General features: G+C 31.3%; 1 protein-coding gene across 1 annotated transcript in view; it reads right to left on the minus strand.

Moving 5' to 3' along the window:
- LOC124534550 (sodium channel protein para) overlaps positions 1 to 21,863 on the minus strand; it is a 68,004-nt gene extending 46,141 nt beyond the window's left edge. The window contains 1 exon segment of the mRNA XM_047110447.1: positions 21,714 to 21,863. The gene's annotated coding sequence lies outside the window, so the exon portion shown is untranslated.
- Positions 21,864 to 23,688: the final 1,825 nt, after the last annotated feature.

Below are 23,688 nucleotides of genomic sequence, written 5' to 3' on the forward strand. Positions count from 1 at the left end.
TACATTACATAAATTTGAATATCGAACTCTTTTGTTTAACAAATTTCATGCACGGAAAAGTCGAGAAATCGGACATTTACGAGCTATACGTTGCGATTCTTTTGTTCGTATGCTGTAAAGCCTAGTTAAATAGGGCTTGAACAAATGGTATAAAGCGGTTGGCATTTACCGCTGTTGTAGTTTCGCAGGGCTCGTCACGATCGGGCCGATCGATCCCCGACCCGGTCAACGGTAGATAACCTGATGCATGACCCCAGTATTTGCGGGTTCACTTTACGCTCGATAGCACTTTCTGGACAGGAAACTTAGTCATTCCGCTTATTATGGTAAGTGATGGGAACGGTCACTATCAAGAACAATCTTCTATGTTCAACTATTGCGTAACTCTTATATTACATATTTACAAGTATCAACCGATATAAAATATGTGTGATAACTAAATATGGCGGACAGTGTTTATTTAATAATAACATTTTTAAACTAAAAATATAAATAGGTACTCGAATTAATCTCTCATCAGAAAATCATAATCCAATTGGCAAGGCTTAAGTCCTAATAAATATTTAATTGAAAATGTAACAATGAAACTACCCAAAATACATTTATAGAAAAAATACAGAAGATAATTGTTTTTGACATCAGGCTCAGGTAACAGGGACATAGGCGTTAGGCGATATAGTATGGGTACTATAAATTGAAATCGTGTTTATTTATGCAAATGTTCTTAATTAAAACGAAAAAAAAAAAAACAAAAAACTTCAATGTTTTCCGTAATAAACATCGCATGAATCGTGAAAATGTCGTTGAACTCTCTATTTACCTGGCTCTTTAAATTTGCGCGTCGAGGGACCGCCGCGTTCCTAATGAAGAGGCGACGCGCTTTTGAACCATATTTCCTTTGCCGTATAAAAACAATTTTTATAGAGTTTGAAAAGTCCTGTTATTAATGAAATAGAATTTAATTTATTTCTTCATATAATGTTTACCGTGCAGGTACTTTTTGTTGTTCAAAAGCGTCAATACATGAAACAAAATGATATTCACGAATTGTATTGTTTCAAATCCTTTTTTTAATAATAGATAGTTGTAATTATAACTATGCTTAGACACTTTGTTAATTATACTACAAACGTTTTATAAGCCATAAATTTAACTTCACGAACGTACATATATGCACGATCGTGGCTGTCTCAGGTAGATAGTATTGATCTGAAAACTTCTATGAATAGCTCCACGTTTGTAAAGCTATAGATATTATCAATATGGTTTGAAAAATAAAGTAATTTATTGTATTACATGACATTTTTTTGTTCCAACGACCAATATAATTTGAGTTCTAATTTTGATGGTGACAAAATTGATTAATATTTCAGAGTCGTTATTTCGTCTCTCTTTCTTTATTTTATAGTCTAGTTATATAGAATGTAATACATAAATGAATTAAATCGTTACATAATGAATACGTTGGCTCTGGGGGTTTAATTTTGAGCTTCGCGAAATGGAAGGGTTCAAAGAAGTAATCGGACACTGAAACATTTACCATCGCGCCATGTTTGGGGAGAGTCAACATCTGCAAGATGTACACACGCTATGTCATAAATACGACAAAAGTGTAAAGCGGTAATTCGGTTACCATAAACCAAAAAGTTTTGTCGTTTCATAAATTTAAATCATTTGTAAATAAGGCATATTATTCAGTACTATATTATGCAGACGATAAAAGGGTGGAATTAATACTTGTTGAATTCCAGACAGGATACATTACACACATATATAATTGTAATCAACTAACATGACTGTATTTTTATATGTTGAAAAAGAGTAACTACGAAATTTCTTGCCGGTTCTTCTCGGTAGAATCTACTTTCCAAACCACTGGTAATAAAATCACTTAAAATAGTCATTAAATGACGATTCGAATGTGCTACAAGCACATTTGTATCGTCAAATCAAAATATACTTTATTCAAGCCTACTTGAATAAAGTATATTTTGATTTTATTACATCATAATTCTATTAAGTCATAAATAAAAACTAATTATTTTATTTATATTTATTATAGTTTTACCCGAATAAAGCGTTACTGTTTCAACCGCCTGAGTCAGTGTTTTATATCGTACTGATATTTGTTTAAATTAGCGCGCTCATGTTAAGTACATAAGTTAAAAAGTAAATCTTTATTTATAAATTAATTCAAGAAAATAATCATTTTCTTTAAATAATAAAAAGTTTCAATAAGAAATACTGTATCCAAAGACCGTATAGTGTTACGTAGTTATTTTTATTTGTCACGCTATCGCTATTTTTTATTACGTTCAGAAATTCTGCAATATTAAAAAAATATTTTTCTCTTCATTCTGCATTAACAAAAAAAATTCATTTGACGACTATTATTATTATTTTTAGTTAGGGAAGAACAAAAGCTATTAATTTAATTTTATGAAATGTACATATAACGATAATAAATCGATTGCAACAATGCGATTTACTTTGTAATAAGTGATGTATATAAGCGCAGAGTATGTCCTAAGCTCGTTTGAAGATCGCGTTAAAAAGAGCTAGTTACTGCGATGTTCGCTCAAAGCGAGAGCTCTGGATAGACACGTGGGCGCGGTATCGATCGCTGTCATTTACTATTCACACCGACTTAAGAAAAGCTGCTATTAAACTCTAACTTCGAATCGCCTTTTTTTCTTCTTTTTGAATCAGTCTTCCAGTTATGTTTTTGATTAGTAAACAAATATAATAAATATAAAAAAAATATCACTGGCTTAAGAGAATTTGAGTAAATATAATATAAAAAAGGGAAAACACCGGAGTTTTTTGTTAACGTTTTATATGCGAGTATATCGTGACTTTCAAAAACGTGTGTTTGTTGCACTAATGTAATTAATTTAAGAAATATAAACTTTTTACATTCATCCGAATGCACCATTCCATTAAAATGATGTTTTTTATTCTAAATGAATTTATCTTGTATTATTTTAATGCACGAATATGTTGGAAATGTTTGTTTTCAAGCAAGCGTTATGTGTTTTCGCCTAACATGAAAAGCTTCAGTTTCAAAGGGTATTTGAAAGAGATTCATTTGAATGGCCGCGGTTGCCATGTTCCGTAGTGTCACCTGCGCTATACCTAGAGCGTTTTGTAGCGCGGTGCAGTGGCGTTGGCGGAAGAACTTTCTTTACTTTCTAGACAAAGACTCACAAACTGGAATCATCTAACCCTTCGCGTGAACTTTGCGGGTGTTTAAGATACATACATATATGCATATGTAAAATTATAATTCGTTATGAATGCTTTGAAAACTATTATTTTATTACAGATTGAAAGTCATTTTCTACTCAACCTTATGGGACAGTTATTTTAATTCTCTTTGCTCTGAATATCTAGTAATGCTACATCTTATTATGTTAAGTGTGACATAAAACCTCGACGATTCATACGACATCATTCACCATTGCTTCAGAATTGCCAACGAATTACAAACCATAGCTCAGAAATATATCTGTTATATAGGGTATAGCGCTGTACGAGTACGAGTACCTAGAAGCCGATGTCTCATCAATTCGACCACCGCCAAAGATCAATAATGATACGTATTGATGTGATCCGATTTTAGGGTGAGTAAGGCCGTGTGTGTTCAAAGAATATAACATCTTAGAATCAATGGTTAGCGGTGTTCATACTCCTTGCAGTGTTTGTGTCGATAGACGAATGTGTCCGCTTACCTTCAGGTGGAACATAAAATATTCAAATAGAACTGTTTTTAAATATTTATGTATTTCTCAAACAAGAAAAATGAAAGCCATCCGCCACAGTATTTCTTATGAAACATGATACATAAAGGTATTTTTCTTAGAACTTTTATTCTTTCAAAAAAGACATGATACCCTTAATGTGATTTTTAAGTTTGTATTAAAATCATTTTAAGCAAATATCTTCTGTGACAATAGGAGCTAGATTAACTATAGGTTTGCCCAGTCTCCCCTTTTATATAGTAAACATGGGGACATACGTTAGCCTGAAATTAAATTCAGAATACAAAAGCATGTATGCGATATTTATTGAAACCAATCTAGTTTTATTTTTTTTAGTCATTAATTTATAAGCCATTAATAAAAAAAAATATGTTAAAACGAAGCTTTGATTTTTCTGTTTATTTTAATAGAACAAAAAGGATCTTAGAGACTTAGATAATCTGACATAAAATTGATCATAAGTAAGTAGTTTGAGGATAAACACAAACGCTAACGATTTAGCATTTATTTATAAAGTAATCTTGAAGTAGATTGATAATATAAAATAGATTGAAATCCATTCTCCTTATCAAAATCCGTTAACAATATTAACTACAAATTTGAAAACATGTACAACGCATCCCTTAGGCTCATAAGGCTTAGGTTTACAATGTTACCTATAGATACGAGCAACATGGTTGATTATTGTAAATCGCATGACGTAGAATCGGTTCAAGCCACTTTCAGGTCACTAGGACATATTTAATTATTTAGCTATTAAACAATAATCCTACGTACCTATACATTTTTACATTTCTGAGTTCATTTAAAGAGTAAATGTAGGCATGCAATCCACAAATAAGTTGAGCCATAAATCGTGGCATTATTTCAGTAACATAAAATGTATACAAAGCCTACTGCAGAGCCCGCGCCATTGGTTCGTCGGTATTGTAAAGAGCAAGCAGATGCTGACATTGCACGATCAATGCCGTACCGTATTCATTGGCCTTGTCTCACCGATAGCCGATGCTATTTTAAGCAAAAAAAAACTGACATTCATGAAAAGGTTTCTTACAACTTGCTAACTTTTAAAAGTTGACTTCGCGACGACGTTGTTATTCTTATACATATTTAAGTTTTATGTGAATGTATATTTAAAATCACGCGATATTTCAACTAGACATTTTTCCCTTCAGAGTTGAAATATATCGAAGCGTTGTATTTTTTGAGGCTATATCGGAATATACGCAAGAAATAATCTTTTCAATAATATTTTGCGTGCAAACCGGATCTAATATCGGTAATATAGAGCCAATTTCATCTTCGTAACTAACAGTCTAACGAATTTCACCATAGCCGAATGGTGATAAGATTGCATGTATGTACGAATAAACATTTACATATAACCTACATTTCATTGAAGTTATTAATTTCTGGTATTTACCATGTTTGTTCAAAGTGGACATGGAAAATATCCCGAAATTAATAACTTTAATAATAAAAATAACCCTGTTATTTAAAATCTTAACGTATATTTGTTAGAAAAACATCGCATATTAAATACTAAATGAAACATATAAATATTACTTTTGAATTCTTAAAGACAATATAATTAAGCTTAATGAAGGAACAAAGCAATTTAATGTAAACCTAATGGAATCATTGACACAAATTACTTCAAATCGCTTATGGCAAGTTCTGTAAACATACCTTTGTATCTAATTTATGGGGTTCATTGATCCTAAATTAAATATTATTACAATTCCGATGTAGCTAGTTAAGCTCATTGTCGAATAGGGACATACACTTTAAAAGTATTACAAGCAAAGAGTGTCTGATTTTTTTATTTTAATACAAACATTTTTCTTTCTTTTGAATCATTCGACATCAAAGCTATCTGCATTGCAGATGTTTTGTTTTGATAACGGATCTTTATTAATGTTTTATTTTCTATTTTTTGTTAGCGTTAAAACAAATACCGATTAGCAAGAATATCTGTATTAACTTATTACTTATTATTATTCATATTTCGCGGCTCTGACGAGCTGAATTATGTTTTTATGGATCAAAATGGCCTTATTCAAATTAACTTGTATAATAGAGTAGGTCATTTATAGATAAAAAGGAAAGTTTTAAAATGAAAAATAAAAATTTCAATTTTATTAGTGTTAATAGATGAAATTAAATTATTTTTGAATATCATTTGTTTTATTTTTTATGCGAAAAAGGAAAAAGATAAAAAAATGGATCGAAATGAAAGAAAATTAAGAAAAAAAGGTATGTTTTGTAAATATTAAAATTCATGACAACATACTTACTTATACTCTAACAATTTCTTCAAAAATTTCTACGTATAGTCTAAATAAATGTAGATGCAAAATCAAAGGTGATACTAATCACGCTCGGCCGTCAGTACACTCGCCTACATCGGTGACCCAGTTACAAACCGTGCCAGCCGCACCGACAACTAAGTCGCCGCAAAACAGGGGAGTTCCTAGAACGTGATTTTTTTCTAATTACCCTACATGACTAGTGTCGTTATAATCAATCCATTGCACATGTTTATTATAAACATTTTCAATATATCTTATATTATTACAGAATGCGTTGGACACATTGTTGTAAGATCTTCAATTTGTTAGAAATGAGAGCCTCATTGTCTAGTCTTTATTTTGGCAAAGAAAGAATTCTCTTAAGAATTTAATTCAAACAGTATTAAAACCAAGTGTATCAATTAACATCGCTTTATAATATTAAGTGAAATTACATTTATGTATGCCATTAGCGATGCTTTTTAATTGCGATAAAAGTTATTAATTTTCCTGTATTTTTTGATTGTTTTTATTGACTTTAAAACTGAAACTTTGTAACGAAATTTAACGACTAAAATAAGTATAATTTGTTTTATAACTTAAATGTTGTTAAGTTTAAAAAGTTAAAAAACGAACACATCACTTATTATTATAGTTAAATAATATTGAAACATAAAAATACACTATTTCAAGATACTGAAAATTTAATTTTAATATATGAACATAGTTATACAAAATTAGTCGTCGGACTGATAAAGAAAAACACAAGGAGAGTTTTTCGAGGCCGGAGTGGGTGGGGCGTGAGGCATCGCGTGGAGTGAGGGGGTGCTGGTTCAAGGTTCCAAGTTTCAGGCGCCATTGCGGGACTATGCGTACATCTACGCGTATTACCCGACTAAATTAAAATTCCACAATTATTTCACAAAATCAGTCAACGCGACCTCGCAGTTAATATTAATTAATTATTTTTTAATCCATTAAAATAACATTTACGTCCTGATCTGTGACATTAATAAGACAATAATGTGAATAAGTGACTCGTGTTTTCAGGTACTTTTGTTTTCTATAGTAACGTATTATTACGTTGTGTGTGCGTGCTGCCTACAAACGTAAACATACTATTTACATCTGGTAAACAACAAAGTACTATGGAATGACTTCATTATAACATCCCTAAAAAGGTTACACTACACGTCCTAAGGCCAAATAAAATAAAAAGCTATCAGTTTTAGGCTGTCATAAAGTAAATTCACAAAACGATTATAGAAAAAAATTAATATCGTTTGAGTAACATTTAATCTATAGATCAAGCGTAGAAGTTTAAGGAGTAGGAAATAATTGAAAAATTTTAATTTTTACATTAACATAAGTTAACAAAGGGTTTTCTTAATAAAACCATAATTTGTATTTATCTAATGAAAATATAACGAAACTATTCATAAATATTTAATATAACAAAGAAAAGAATGATGAAAATTACTTTTAGAAAATTAAAATATATGTTATAATCACAAATGACCTACAAATTTTATTAGGCATACCTAGTCCGAGTTATACTTAGTCTATTGTTATACATTTTACCGTTTAAATAATTGAAATTTACTTATTATATTAATAGGTATACGTGATTTAAGAAGAGACGGCAACATAAAAAAAAAAATTAAAATATGTTCAACGGAATACAAACTATTAATATGACGTAATTTGTAAAGTCTGAAAAGTTTTACATGGAAATTCATGAGCGCAAAAAATAAACTCATAATTGGTGTTTTCACGGACGATTAAAAGGCTTGCTAGGAAATTGCACGGATACAATAAATGTGTAATAAATATAATGTATAATAAGTATATATATATAAGTTTTTCGACATTTGCCCACGGACATGACATGTCATGTTAACACGACTTAAAGCTTGCAAACAAATTTATGGAGATAATTGTCGTTAACATATTGAAGCACCAAAATTATAGTTTGTGTATTATTTTTATATGATCAACAATTAGTGATGTAACAATTAGTTTCATTTATTTATTATTAGATTTGAAGTATGAATCATTTCTTTCACCGTCAATGAACCGGCAACGCTATTTTAATCGAAGAAGGAATTAACAGAAACAAACCTTTGATTAACACATTCCATGCAATTTGCTAATAGCTCAGCTGTATTGTGCACTACTAACAATCCTTGATTAATATATTTATACTTATTTATTCATAAAAAACTGCTCCAAGTAACTACTAAGGTATATTCTCTTTAATTTTACTTTCAAAGATCCATTAACATTTTCGTGGACATTGAAAACGCCATGTTCTCGCAAATCAACTGACCAATGATTTCTCGTCATCGCAATTTCAAATGATAATTGTTTCGGTTTTGTCCTTGTGGTTGAAATCTATTCCAACTTTATGGTCTATTATAGGATCTCAAATGTTATTTTCCTCACATACTAGCTTACTCAACCTATACAGTATCAAAATAAATGATTTGTTTGTCGATAAAATAGTATTGAGTAGGTGGCTTTTAACTTGCATGAAGCCATACAACGGGGAAAATCTAGACTCTTATAAATATTAACTCATGAACATGATGTTATTGACCTCCGTATTTTATATGTCATAGTATATTTACATATCACATAAATTTACTTATATTTAAAATACTTTTTTTTATTATAAATAAACCTACTATGTATTTCTTTTATTTTAAACTAATTTACAATTAGAATTTGAAATTAAATAAATATTATTCGAGTTAGTTCTTTGTAATGTTTGTAATATATCATACGACGTTTTTTCAGTTTGGTAAGTGAAATTTCGATTTTGGTAGCCAAGATTCACGACAAAACTAATCTAGAATGTCTAGTCTATCGAAAATGTACAAATATTTTATTTACCTAGTCTCAGTTTTAAAATATTTAGGTGCGATTCAGCATAGCTATATTTATTTTGTCATTAAGAGTTGATGACGATTTTTCTACATGTGACTAGAATCATCCATTCGGCTATTCGAACGTAAAGTACAAACACTGTGCATAGCCTTTGATGCACCTTTCTGTTATTTCGTCACTCAATATAGTTCGTTTATATTTTTATTTTGCTTACATTGCTTTTGTGCACTTATTGTGTTTGCGCATTAATAGTTTGTTAATATTTATGAAGTTGTTTCATTTTGCGTTTAGGAATTTGAAATGTTTCTTTATATTAACCTTTAAGTTAATTGAATATCGTTTTGCACTCTCTGTAAGCAATAGCATTTGTGCAAAAGTGCAAATGTCTGCCCACCTTATGTATAACTATTGTCGTAACGTTCTGTTAGTGGACCTCTAAAAATAAATAAATCAATATACTAGATTTCATATAATCAATTATTCATCTTTCATGTACTTGGAAATAAGGCTTTGTCAGGGCAAGCCCGTCTCGGTTGGGGCTACTATCTGATTAAAAATTCCCACCAAAGAGCTAATATAAGTGTTGTTTTGTTTTGGCTTCAAAGATGAGTTATACAGTATAACTTCATAAAGATGGGACATAACATCTTAGTTCCCAATTTTACTTTTCATCAGACAGACTGCTGCCCTTTTCAAATTAAAAAATGTATACACATTACTTAATATAAACATTTAAGAAAAACACATCTTTCAATATTTACTTTTTCTTGATTTTAAAAACAAATACTGATAACACTAGTGTCTTTAATAGTAACCAAATAAAAAATATGTTGGCAAAAAGAGAAGAAAAAGGTGCTGAACTGTCTACCTTTGCTATTTTATGTATACTAATTTCAAACAGTTGCAAACATCTCCGGTATTGTGAACGCATAAGTTGGTAATGTTACATTTGAGCAGACGCTGTTTTATACGACTATAGAGTTGCATATAATATAATTAAAAGTTTGATGGAAGTCATAAGGCAACTACATGCAAATATTGAGAATTACACGAAACCATTACGTTAGGAGAAATATCTGTTAAAACCTCTTCATTAAAACATGAAAAACAAAGTTAGGGCATACTAACTGTTTTACATAGATACCTAAAGATATTTTAGGCAGATGATATGCCTTAATAGTAAAACTGAAGAGTTTGTTTGTTTAAAAGCGTTAATCGCAGAAACTACTAGTTGAATAAAATATTTTATATCAGATAGGCCGTTTATTGAGAAAGGTTACAAAGTATATTATAATATAACGCATTACGGCGTAATGTATTGCGTGGCGTGGTAATGCCGAAAACCTTCACGTTGGTATCAACAATAATCGCGCAAGGTTCCAACTGAATCGGATGAATACTATAGGCCTTCCTATCAAAAAGTCAAGGCATTGTTTTTTATATAATTAACGTCGAAGTAAAATAAAGGCCTGTAATATATATAATAGATTTGTTGAAGAATTTGATTTGTTTGTGCATATTCTTTTGGCGAATTTTTATTCGACGCAACCATCTCAAATGTCACCGCTGAACACTAAGATGAATTCGCAACACAAATTAATCACAAGACAATTCACCTGGGTTTCGACCCGCAATTATCAATTAAGATTCACGTATGATGCCAACCACAAAGTTCAATTATTGACGAGTAAATATACATACATACTATAATTTATCATCATCATTTATCATTATACAAGATTTACTTTAAACCAAATATAGTAAAGTGAAATATAAAAACTAAGAACTGAATATTAAATTTATACATGCATGTATCTTATTATATATATTATATAGACACTATGGAAGTCGCTTTAGGGTCAGTTCTCAACTAAATTGCTTTACCTCGAGCTTAACTTATGTAATCAATACTCCGAAAATTTAGTAGTAAAGTGAAAATTATTAGGAACTAAATATTTATGAATAAAATAATTTCCATAATCTGACCTTACATAATTTAAAACAGTCCATAGTAGGTAACATATTGATATTCTTATGTTGTTTGTCTTTGAAAACATTATTTCATGTTTCATTGAACTTGGATGAGATAGTCGATATATCTAGAGGTATACAATACACATATAAAGCAATATGTGTTTAATGTGAACGGTATCTTATCGTCGGAACATTTCATGCGACTTGAAAACCGCTTTTATATAATAGAACAGTTGGCATCATTCATGTTTCATTATTTGATTCACTGATATAGTCTGTACTTTGAGATTACTCATAACAACGATCTTACTTTTGTCTTAAATATTCGAAATGCTTCGATAATTTTGTCCGTAATACAATGTAACATATTCATAATACATCATTATTATTTATATTGCAACTACAACAATTGATACTATTTACTTACAATTTTAATATAATTTAAAATTTATCATACTTGTGTATGTAGTACGACGAATGATGCTTTCTGAGTTTATATATGAGTAGAGATACATAACCAGAAAAAAAGTCTTTTATTAAAATGTTGTTAAAAAATGTTAAATAAGAAATATTACTAAAATATTATGTTAAATGTTTTGATAAAAAACATGGAATGAAAACAAAACATATTTAGAATATATATGTACTTAATATTGTTACGTGGCAGCAATTCAAGACTCATTTCAACAAAGACCCACGTCAAGAGTGTCATCGCGCCTTGAGAAATAAAAGCGACGCCGAAACGTAAACGATAAAACAGTGTTGCCAATAATATAAACATATTCGTCGAGATACGACCCCACTTCAAATCGAAATATCGAAAAAAGAATTGATTTAAGTAGAAAAAAATGATGTGTGTTATGACTTTGTTCGTTAGTTATGTTATGTTATTTCTCTTTCCGACCAATTACACGCTGTAGTTCTAAGAAGTTTACGTTGCGTGTAAACCACCAACCACCAATCAAAATTGACTTTGTATGTACCTCTAACGACATTTAGGGACTGAGCGAGGTTAACAGTTATTGGTATTTGATTGATTTCACTATACTTTTATATATATGGAATAATCCAGTATTGTATGTTGCAACGGACTAATTTCTAAGGTAACGGTTTAATTAAACACTTTAAAAATATTTTATATATTTTTTAAAAATATGCAATTAATATATACAATCGGGGGTATATAGCAACACTGAAGCGATTGTATTTTTACAAGACATATTGCAAAAAAATATATTAATATACGTATGTTTCCAAGCAGCCGATTTTGTTCTAAAATATTACATAAAAATTCTAAAATATTACATCAATGTTGCACAGTTAGTTAACAACAAATGTTAATAAGTCAAAGTCACAGCATGCCGGACAATAGCACACATAAAGTGGTGCAACCACTAGAAAATTACGAAAGTTAAATAATTGGCCCGGGTCGAATTATAACTTAAGCAAGGCCGAGCTTCATTATACAAAATGGTTTGAAAAATAAAGTCAAATGAAACATGCATTCGCGTGTTTTAAAAAAAAATAAAAGCAGTTCAAACAAGCAATGAAAACATAATGTTTCAAAGAATTCCAAAGGTTAATATATCACGCTAGGGCTGTGGGCCTGGCGTAGCATCACGTTGTATCGATCGGGCCCTTATCTCAACTCGCCCGACATCTCTAGATGTCGGTGTGCGGCACTTGATCGCCCATCAAAAGCGACAACTCAGGTCAGCTTAAGATGTAGGTGACGCTGACGTGATCTTGATTGGTGTCGAAGTTTTTAAAATTTTCTCCATTCAATTTATCTTTTATGTATTTATACATATTTCCCTTTGATGAGTAAATTATATGATATTAATTCTTGTATAACGCTCTTTCAGAAAACGATTAGAACAATAACAATAGCTAGCTAATATAAATGACTTATAAATTGGATTGTTATCTTGTTTCTGGATTTTTTTTGTGATATATATGATAGGTCGCGAACGGGCAAGAGGAACATTTGCAAGCATTTTTCTTGTAGATTCCCAAGTCGTATCGGTTCGGTGGATGGCAAGAATATGTATTGTTGAGGTTAAAAACCAAAAGTATTATGCTTGATGGTGGTAAAAGATCACCTTCACTCACATATAACAACTAAAATAAATAAAATACTTATTACACCGTCAATTTGCTAACAAATATGGCATTTAAGATGTTCTAACCCTTGTGCCTATAATAACACTATCCCAACATACATGCGGATAAAAAACATTATGTAAATTTGCCGATGAAGGAATGTTACAACCCTTGGCCTGCAAACAGATCAACCACTAGTTCTAAGAATATATTAATTTGGATAAATTATAAAGTTATTAAAAACGTTAAAATGTAGAAAAAGTAGGTAAGTATTTCGTAAATCATGAAATTAAATATAAATTAAATAAGTACTTTACTTATTACATTATAAGTCAAGAAAAATAAATGTAAAAAGGTTGGTTGTGATAATATAACAAGTTCTTTGTAAAACAAAATAAATTTTAATGAACAAACTGTATATTTTTAGTTGAAATAAATTGATATACAGTTTAATTTTCAATATTTTTATTCGCGTATATCGTCCACGTAACGCCATGTTCTGTCTGGATTCACCGCAAAAGTTCCTAGTTAAGACTAATGAACATAATAATTATTGTATCTATATTAAATTGAAATAAAACATTATTATCTTATAGTTAATAAATAAACATTACTTATTTGCTACTAAATGTTGCATCTGTGGTATGCATTAGTAATGTGCTCAGAAAATGTCTTGCAGCATTTTGCTACATAGAATTAAAGTTACCGGTGTGCTGACCATTCAACGAACTGTTAATCCCAAAGTCAACAGCAAATAGTGTTTCAGATGATAGCATAAAATAAATCTTTAGTGATATTGTGATCCATAGAACGTCACAAATCTTATGCGTAAATACATTTGACGCTAATGTTTATTAAATTCCAGCTATTCCAGCTATTACGCCTTAGACGTTACCGATCCGGTTCCATTCTCCATAAATCAATTTCTAATTAAAATGAAAAATAGTGAGATCTTAAACAGCATGAAATTAGTGCATTTACATTACAATTATCATTCCTTAACATAAATTTTTTTGACAGACTATTAACGTACATCCTACTACCGAGTCTAGACTCCTATAATCCGTTAATAGTATATTCGTTAATAGTACCTTTCTAGAAAGAGGAGTTTTTTTAATAGAAACACAAGTTCGTATGAATTTTACACATACTAGAAATGCAGTATTTTTTGTTAGATCAGTGAAAACTTGAACATAATTACGATACGATATGAATTTTTCAATTTATTTATTAATTAATATACATATATTGAAAAGGTTATAAAATTGTTAGGGATAAATAATAATAATTTTTTTAATACTCTTTGTATACGGGATTTACATGTGCAATACAAATATTACATTTCCGTACACATCCCCGCTTTATTATTTAGATGAAATAGGATTGCATTATTATAAAGCTTTTTCATAACCATAACCAAATCAATTTAGATAAACTGTTCCGAATTGAGCTAAATGCTTTACTAACCATATCCTATGAATGTGCTTAGTAAATTGAATATACAGAATAATTTGATAATTCAATCAAAATAACCAATGGTAGAGCATAAAAAAAAGTTTCCGCAAATATTTTTACAGCTGAGATATAAGCCTTCACTCCTTTTGATTAAATTTTGAGAGATTATAACAAGATTCAGATCTGTAACGATTTTTGCCAGTGACAGATTTTCAGGTATGTAATGGTTCATTCTAGGTTTTTCCATAATTGTATTATAAACATTTCAATTTATGCACATTAAAAACTCACCAGTGCAAGCCCAGGGTTAAACCCGCAATCACCGGTTAAAATTCACGTATTCTTATTACTGGTGCAGCTAAGCTAAAATCAAAGAAGATAACCAACATTATATACTTACCTATATATGGAAAGCAATGTTGCTGTGGTCGAAACCATCTATTGTAGGATTATTATTAGACTGATGACTAATTAACCATTCATCAACGGCTCGGTTGCCTTCAATAACGTGGTAACTACACTTTACAGCTCGTATTACTTTATTCAACATATCCTACTTAGTTGCAACTATTAATTCTCTTACTAAAAGCAATTTTAGCTTATTATCATTTTATTTCCTAATTATCCCTTTTATTTATACAAATTTTATTATTTGAACGACAGAACTTTGAAAACGAATATATTGGTACCGATACGGATCTTTTCAATGAAAAGTATTACAATAATTGGATAAAATTAATCGCGCTTAATATCAGAATGCCTGAAAAAATAAGATAACTACCAATATATAAGAGAAAAACAAGAAACAAAGAAATTAAACATGGAGGAGAGAGAAGAACCGGTCAGTTACCATCGCTACTATTCTGTTACAAAATGTTTACAGCTGTATACTTTTAATAATAAAATGATTGCTGGCTAAGAAACAGACAACAACTCGAAATAAACAAAATGCATGTTGAAATAAGCTTATCCTCAAAAAGGAAGGGCTCTTTTGCCAGCAATGGGACATAAGCCGACTTAAAGTTTACTTGTAACTAAAACGATTCGTATAGTGCGCAGTATAAAGTACATGATGGAAGTTTTATATATACAAAACGGACAGTGGCGTAATTCTACTTGGCCCGCTTGAGTATAGATATTTATATAGTGGCAAATTTATGAACATCAGTGACCTTACCATCAAGTAGCTCACCTGCTCATAATAAAGATGGGCAGGCATTCAAATATTTAATCATTAAAATAATTCTTTTACAGTGTGGTATTTAGTTAGTGAAAATCCATATTATGTATTGGTATCTTCTAATATGTATTACACACTTGGAAAAGTTATAGATATAAGATATTTTAATTATTAAGAAACAGCGTTACTTTAATGTAGAGGATGGTATCCTGCAACGCAAAAGTACCATCGATAACACGTCATTTTCGAACTCTTCTAAGTTAGATTTTTCTGTGAATTTATCAGTGAAAAAAGACACACTGTATGGCAGAAAGTTCTCAATTAGATGTTTTTTTAAGGCCTAGGTTAGTGGACGAGCATTTGCGCCAACACCGCTTATAAACAATGGCGCTGTAAGAAATATTGACCATTCCTTACATCGCCAATGCGCCATCAAACGAGGGAACTAAGATGATATGACCTCAACTTGGTCATTGTTATGGATTACACATTTTCTACTTCAAAGAGCAGTCAGTGCCCAATGCTGCTGTTATTTATACTAATATTTCATAGATGAGCTATCAATGCGTCGTGTGTGCTTGAATTTTACAAAATAGTTGTTGTTGTAGCCTAACTTTTTTATTACATCAGCTTTGTGCCGGTGAAAGTCCTGTCAAAATCGGTCCAGTTATTTCAAAGATAACCCCGAACAAACAGACAGACAGACAAAAATTGTTATTTTGATATATGTAGCTCGTAGGTATGCTTTCATATGCATTTAGTAAAAAGTGGTTATTAAAATAACAAACAGACACTTCAATTTTACTTACATATGTATAGATATTACTAGAGATAACAATAATACTCTATTTACATGTACAACAACGATCACATAAAACAAAGAAGAAACACAACATAAATATAATTATCTTATTTAAAAATGGAACATTACTTTAAAAACAAAACATGATTAAGGAAGAACTTATCTGTAAGGCTTATTCATTTTACTTATCAAGATAAAGACTGTTGCATTTACCTTATATATTTATTTAAATATAGTATTTAAATATTATTTTTTTAAAACAACTAACTTACTCTAAGTAACAAACGATCTCAACACAATTGTACTTTTGTTGTTACTATAACGTCACGCTCCCCCGATTTTTTTACTGTGTGTTTAATTGAAATACCACATAATAATAACTGTTATGTGGTATCATGTGGTAAAGCTGCAAATTCCAATCCAAATTTAAAAATTTAAACGGCTATTTTTTAAAAACATAAGCGATTATTTTTATTTTTTTTTCATTAAATGAGGACTAATATTGTGACAAAGGAAATCGTTAATGATTCACCATTTTGAACAGTATTTATAATATGAAGATTTTATGTCGACGTCTTGAAAATCTACATATCATTTTTACGAACATTTCGTTTGTCGACAAAAGTTTTGATAGTTCACAAGGAATGTACCTGCAACGACAAACTTGCACAATGTTTCAAAAAACGAAAACTTACATAACCTTATCACATCATGTTAAAGTTTCATATGCAATTTTTAACGGAAGATTCCAGAAAAAGAAACAAACAAAATTTCCTATGAAATGTAATTACATAATTAACGCGAAAGTAAATCTGTTTGTCTGTCTGTCGGTACATCTGTTGTTCTTTCACGACCAAAACCTACTAGTTCTAACATGAGCTGACTACCAACCCCTAAAACAGCAAAGCCGCGTGCGACAAGTTGTATAAGCGGCAAAGTGACTAGTTATATAATTTAGTGCGTAGTTTAATTGTAGTAGTACTTTTAACAATTATTTAATTCGAAATGCGTCACAAGTAAATGAGGTCCTTCACGAAGAAAGTCGTCGGTTTTCAATCGACTACTTGGCTTGCTTGGTCAAGTGATATAACTTTTCAGTCCCCGCCTTATAGGTCAAGAGTTTTAAATATTATAATTATACATATTTAGGTGAAAATACTAAGTCAGTAAAATTGATACCTAAGCTATTTATTTCAATCAATAATTGTGTCCTATCTTGAGAATTCGATTAAAGAATCATTTTCTTTTTACAATTTAAAATTAAATGCAACATTATACATATCCTTCAAAGTATACGATTTCGAATTTTCTCACTTTAATTTTTATTAATGGAAATTTTTATATAATGCTTACAAGTAATGTATGATATTGATGAAATATGTTGTGACTAAACATAAATATTATTATATTAAATATTCCTCTTAAATTCCCGAAATAAAAATACAACGAACCCTTTTTTTAGAGTCGAGAATAAATACAGATTCCATATGTATTTGTAATAACAAATAATTAACTAATTATGCGTGATGACACATGAAGGATATATGGAAAAATAAAAACAAATTGTAGTAATTGAGCAGTATCAACATCAGTATTTGTGTAAATATTTTTAGTAGCATTTTAAGTGTGGGTTGCGTAATTTAATAATTCTATTAAATTTTCGTTTACGTTGACCTAAAAATATATCTTTAACCCTTATATTTTTTAAATAAAAAAAATATAATCTTTTCAAAAATAATGCAATATGTTAAAATTAGCAAGAAATTAATGATTAAAAATTTGTTAATGACAGGATGAATAAGAATTATATCGAAATATGAAGTATAGGTATGCATTACCAATGTTTTGATTTCTAATTTAATAAATTGTTGCGTAACTACATTTGAACAAATACAAAAATGCATCAGCTAAAAATATTAGGTAAAAATTGGAGCTATAAATACGGAATGATATATATCACAATAATTCGCATTCCCTCATTCCATTTATTTGGGTTCGGTGTATGAAAAACAATTTGGCAGACGTTTACGACCGTCCTGGCACCAACCCTTCTTGAGAATACTTTTGCTGGTGCTTACTCTGCTGGAACCTTACGGCAAGAAGCGACCGTGTCATAAAGGTATTAATGAAGTTTACCGAATAACTTTTAGAATGATTTACTATTCAGAGTAGTAGTTAATTAATATAAGCGCATAATAGCTAGATTTTGCGTGTAAAGCAATGTGGCATTTCATTCATAAACCCTAGTTACACCTAGTTACGTCCTTTCCCACAGATAAATTACGGATTCAAATATACACATAATATATTATATCGATCACGACTGACTGATATGTTGTCAAACATTTCATTCATAACTTTCATTTGAGGAGGATAGATGCTGTGTGTACTTTGCAAATAAATGGTAGTTACGTATATTATAGAGTTATGTTATATATAGTTATATTTTCTCATTTTTGAGAAAAATATTAAATACATTTAATACATAATGTTTTGCACAAAACTTATTTCTGACATCGAATCATATAAACGAAGTATATAAGTGAGTGAGGCATAAAGTTACAGTTTTTTTAAGAGAGAGAAATATCTTATTCGATTTTGAAACATTAAAAAGAAATTTTATGGTCTAAAAGTAATCAAGCTTACTTAAAATAATCTTTTCGAGAGTTTATGTATTGATATTTATATATTTTTTAAACAATAATAATTGAAAATATTTTGTCAGCCAAATTATTTATTTTAATTTAGATTTATTACTAAGATTATTTCTTAACAATAAATGTTGTCAATTTTTACTTGTTTACTTAATAATTCATTTACATTTAATAAATTCATGTAAATAAGATATATAAGGCATTGTTCAACATGATAATGCAAATTAAAAAATGCAGACAAATAAAATATTAAATAATTAACTTACTATGTGTGTTGTGTATATGTGCGGTGAAGGAAAACATCGTGAGGAAACCTGCATGTGTCTAATTTCATCGAAATTCTGCCACATGTGCATTCCACCAACCCGCATTGGAACAGCGTGGTGGAATATGTTCCAAACTTTCTCCTCAAAGGAAGAGGAGGCCTTTAGCCTTGGGAATTTACAGGCTGTTATTGTTGTTGTTGTGTGTTACAACATTATATGGAAATGAGGCAGGTTCATGTTATACAGCACGTGTTTATTGAGACACGAGCATCTTTTAACGTCCAATCAGGGCCACCAATGACGTGACCTACGATGTCTAACTTAACAATCTAACTTTTCACAAAGACATTTTGTGACACCTATTTTTATGCGTCTAGTTCACGAAGTCAAAAGCAGGTTATATAAGTTTTATTCGTTCGTTCTGGTCTGTGTAAAAAAATTGTAATAGAGTAGTAATAGAGAGTATGAGAAAGTTGTAATATAGAGTTTAATAGTCTAATTTAATGCCAACTCTATTAAAGTTATTATTACATACTGAATAAATTTTTAAATTGAACCTTTACTTGAAATTGATATACGATTTACATATAAGCAGAGTAATGATCGTTATTTTGAGTAAAAAGGATATGTGTTTAATAAGAAAATATTAAATATATAATTACTGTATTTTGTAACGTTTATCTATTTATTGTGTTAAATATAACTATGTCGTAGTTAAGTAAAGGAGTATTATAAAAATTGATCCGAGTTATAGCATTATGTTATTGTAGGTCAAATAAAAATTTATCAAAATTGTCTCAAGATACGTTGTGTGGTAAATTCTGCTATCGGTGTCTACAGACAGTGACAGAAAATGATTTAGTTTTTTACTATTTATAGATTTAGGTATTCGGAAGTTTTGTCTAAGCCACATCAATAAAATTTAATAAAATATTTACATAATTCTAACTGAAACTATTGTTAATTGTAATCATTTGAAACTTAGATTTCTTATTTTACAGGTTGTTATGATATAATATAGTTGTCTAATATATTGCGCCCATTACTCGTAATACATATATTTCCCATTGTATATGAATATTACGATAAAAGCCCTTACCACGACGTATCACCACCAAACAAGTGTTTCTAGATCTATATAAAAATGGAATCATCGTAAGAATGCATTTGTCAGCAATGAAGGTATGGTCTTTTAAAGTTATGTTTAATTCATAATTAAAATAATGTATATAAAATAGACTTACAGGCTTAGATGCTTCTATTATAGTTACATGATGTCGAAAGATTGAACAATAGCATGCCAGTAAATGTACCAAATCCAGCGATTGCTTTGCGACATACCTGCGCAATAGCCTTTTGTATTATGAGCTAGAATAAAAAGTATTTAAACTAAAATAACTTAGTTACTTGAAACAATCTGGGAACCTTGCTGATTGTTATAATAGTCCAATTTATATTGAGGTATTCAAAAAATATTACATGGTACTGAGCCGCTACGCACTTGCTACGAGTACTACGAAAAAGTTAAGTAACTGATTGTTCATCGATAACTAAAAGATCATTAATGAAACAGCCTAATGTACACTAAATGGCATGTTAAGCTTAGTCTTAACTCATTCACTGTTGAAACTCTCAATTATGTAATTGACACTAGACTTATCTTATCATAACCCTAGCTTTTATGTAACTATAAAAATAAGTCACCTTGGAATAATATTGACCTCTTTTATTGTGCAGACATTTCTGTGTGAACAAAGTGACTTAGAACCTGGAGGTTCGGTACAACAGCTACTAGAGTATTCTTTTGACTATAAGCATAAATGGTATAGTGTTTTTAGCAGTAATCGTTTATTATATAAATATAAAGACTACATGCTATAAAGAAAAAAAATGAAAATATATAGTATCTTACCTGAAAAAGTTGAATAAAATTATAGATTAAAGAGCTAATATCGGTAATGTTGCAAATATGACAATAGGAATCGATAACATAAAACATAATAGTGTCGAGAAGAGCGTGCGAGGCGGACGGCGATGACGGCGGCGGTAGCGGCGCGGAGCAGTGCCGCAGCCAGCGCGGCGTCCTTGCCGCGGGTAATACGCTCGAGTCACGCGAGCGGGGTCGATAGCGGCCACCGGCCAGCCTCCGCGTCAATTATTCAGCACGCGACGCCACCACCGCCACCGCCACCACCGTCACCACGCGCCCGAACAAAGAAGAGCGCGCACTGCGACACCTACCGGCCCACCGTCGGCCCGCCGCTCCGTCTCCTCCAAATATAAAGCCAGAAGCGTTGAAAGCCAAAACGAAGCACACTTATTGTGTATCACTCCAAACCTTATCCTGTGAGGCGATCGTCGATGAGTCGCGGGATCGCGCGCGATGGTCGCGCGTTACGTAAAGGGCGCGACGTTGCGCGTGTTTGCGCGTGTGACGCGCTCGCGGCGGGCGCTCGGAGCGGGATCGCGCGCGGAGTGCCGTCGCACGGTTATGCAACGCGCCGCCACCGTCGCCCGGACGGGAAAATCGAACGCGAGGGACGCGGGAGCGTGCGCGCGCAACCGCATCGATACCCTCCGCCCGTAGACCTACGAATACGAGGACGTGCCGTAGGTAGGCGACCTCGCTCACCGCGGTTCTGCGAATCCGTATCGGTCGCTGCGATCGTCACATACAACCGACTCCACAGTTGAAAGAAGATTGAGGAACGATGTACGCTAGCTCCGTCTCCCTCTGTCCGCAGAAGCGGTAGTTTTCGGAACGATACTAAAAGTTCCTAGGTGCATGGCGCCCGCCCGCCCGATGGCGCCTACCGCGCCGCAACGCCCGTCCTCGCATACCGACCACTACCCGCAATTGACATTACAGTATACGCGCTGAAGGTTCAGGGAAAGCTCATCTTAGCATGAAGTAAAATAAGTCTATAGAACGAAGGTTACTGTTCAACGCGAGACTTTTTATCTCCAAAGCCTTTATATAAATCAAGGCCTAACTCGGCATCTTAACTTTTTACGTAACCTTTTATATTTTAAATTCTTGCACTACTTTAACTTTTAACTTTTTTATTTTGTTAATACTTAAAATAATAATATTAACTTATTATATTTACTTTTACTAACACATAGTCTTTACTATTATCGTTATGGCTCAAAATTTTGAAAAACCTTTAGAACATTTTGAGTCATCTCAATTGTATCCTTTGGGAAAGAGTCGTTCCAACATGTAAAAACTTTGATAAATAATAATAAAAAAGAATTCGCGCGACTTTAAAAGCTAAATGTTAGTAATTAAATTCTAGGTTCATTTACATTTAATTATTGTATTTCATATCGTGTTTGTAATTGACCATAATTGACTGATATAATTAGACTATATTAATATAATTCTTCTGCACATGTGTGAGTCACTGAATCGGATTTGACGATAATGTGATGCGTTTATTGAGTGAAATAAACCAGTCGAATATAAACGGGTTCCAGGCTCTGATTATAAAACAAAAGGCAGATGAAACGCGCTAACATTGTAGTGAAACTCCAAAAGCGAATTGAAATTAAAAGGGATTGCAGATTCCCAATAATGCGAGTTCTAATTAACAATTTTTGAAAACGTCAATAATAATACGTAAGAGTTACATTATTTTTAGCATATTAATAAAAAAATACACGTCGTTTCACTAACGGTAATTTGCTGTAGATTGTGATTTTGTATTTGCTTCTGTTGCTTAACTATAATGTTCAGCGCGCTCCATTTATGTTTTCAACCGACTTCCAAAAGGAGGAGGTTATCAATTCGTCTGTATTTTTTTTTTTTTTTTTTTTTTTTTTTTTTTTTTTATGTTTGTTACCTCATAACTTTTCACTGGGTGGACCGATTTTGATAATTTTTTTTTTGTTTGAAAGGTAGTGCTTCCCGTGGGGTCCCATTTTTTTTATTTTTTTTTCCGATGATGGTATCCATGTGAAAAAGACATAAGTCTTAAATTTGCATTATGTATATGCGCGACAAATAGGTGAATAACTGAAAATCACGTTAACCAATTTTGATAATTCTTTTTTTATTATAAAATATATACTTCAAGGGTAATTTGGTGAAAGTTTGGTAAGGTTCTGAGCACAGGATCCATAACAAAGTAACGGAACGGAAGGGAACGGAACAATTCTGAGGAGCACGTTAGCGATACTCAGTCGAATCTTTTATTTATAGGTTATTTGGATATTTGAGTCACCTTCCGTAATGTGGTTATGTTTATGTAATTATCATAGTCGAATATTATAATCAACTAGCTACCCACCCCGGCTTCGCACGGGTGCAA

The sequence above is a fragment of the Vanessa cardui genome, chromosome 13 (assembly GCF_905220365.1).
Source record: "Vanessa cardui chromosome 13, ilVanCard2.1, whole genome shotgun sequence".
In the NCBI taxonomy this organism is placed as follows: domain Eukaryota; kingdom Metazoa; phylum Arthropoda; class Insecta; order Lepidoptera; family Nymphalidae; genus Vanessa; species Vanessa cardui.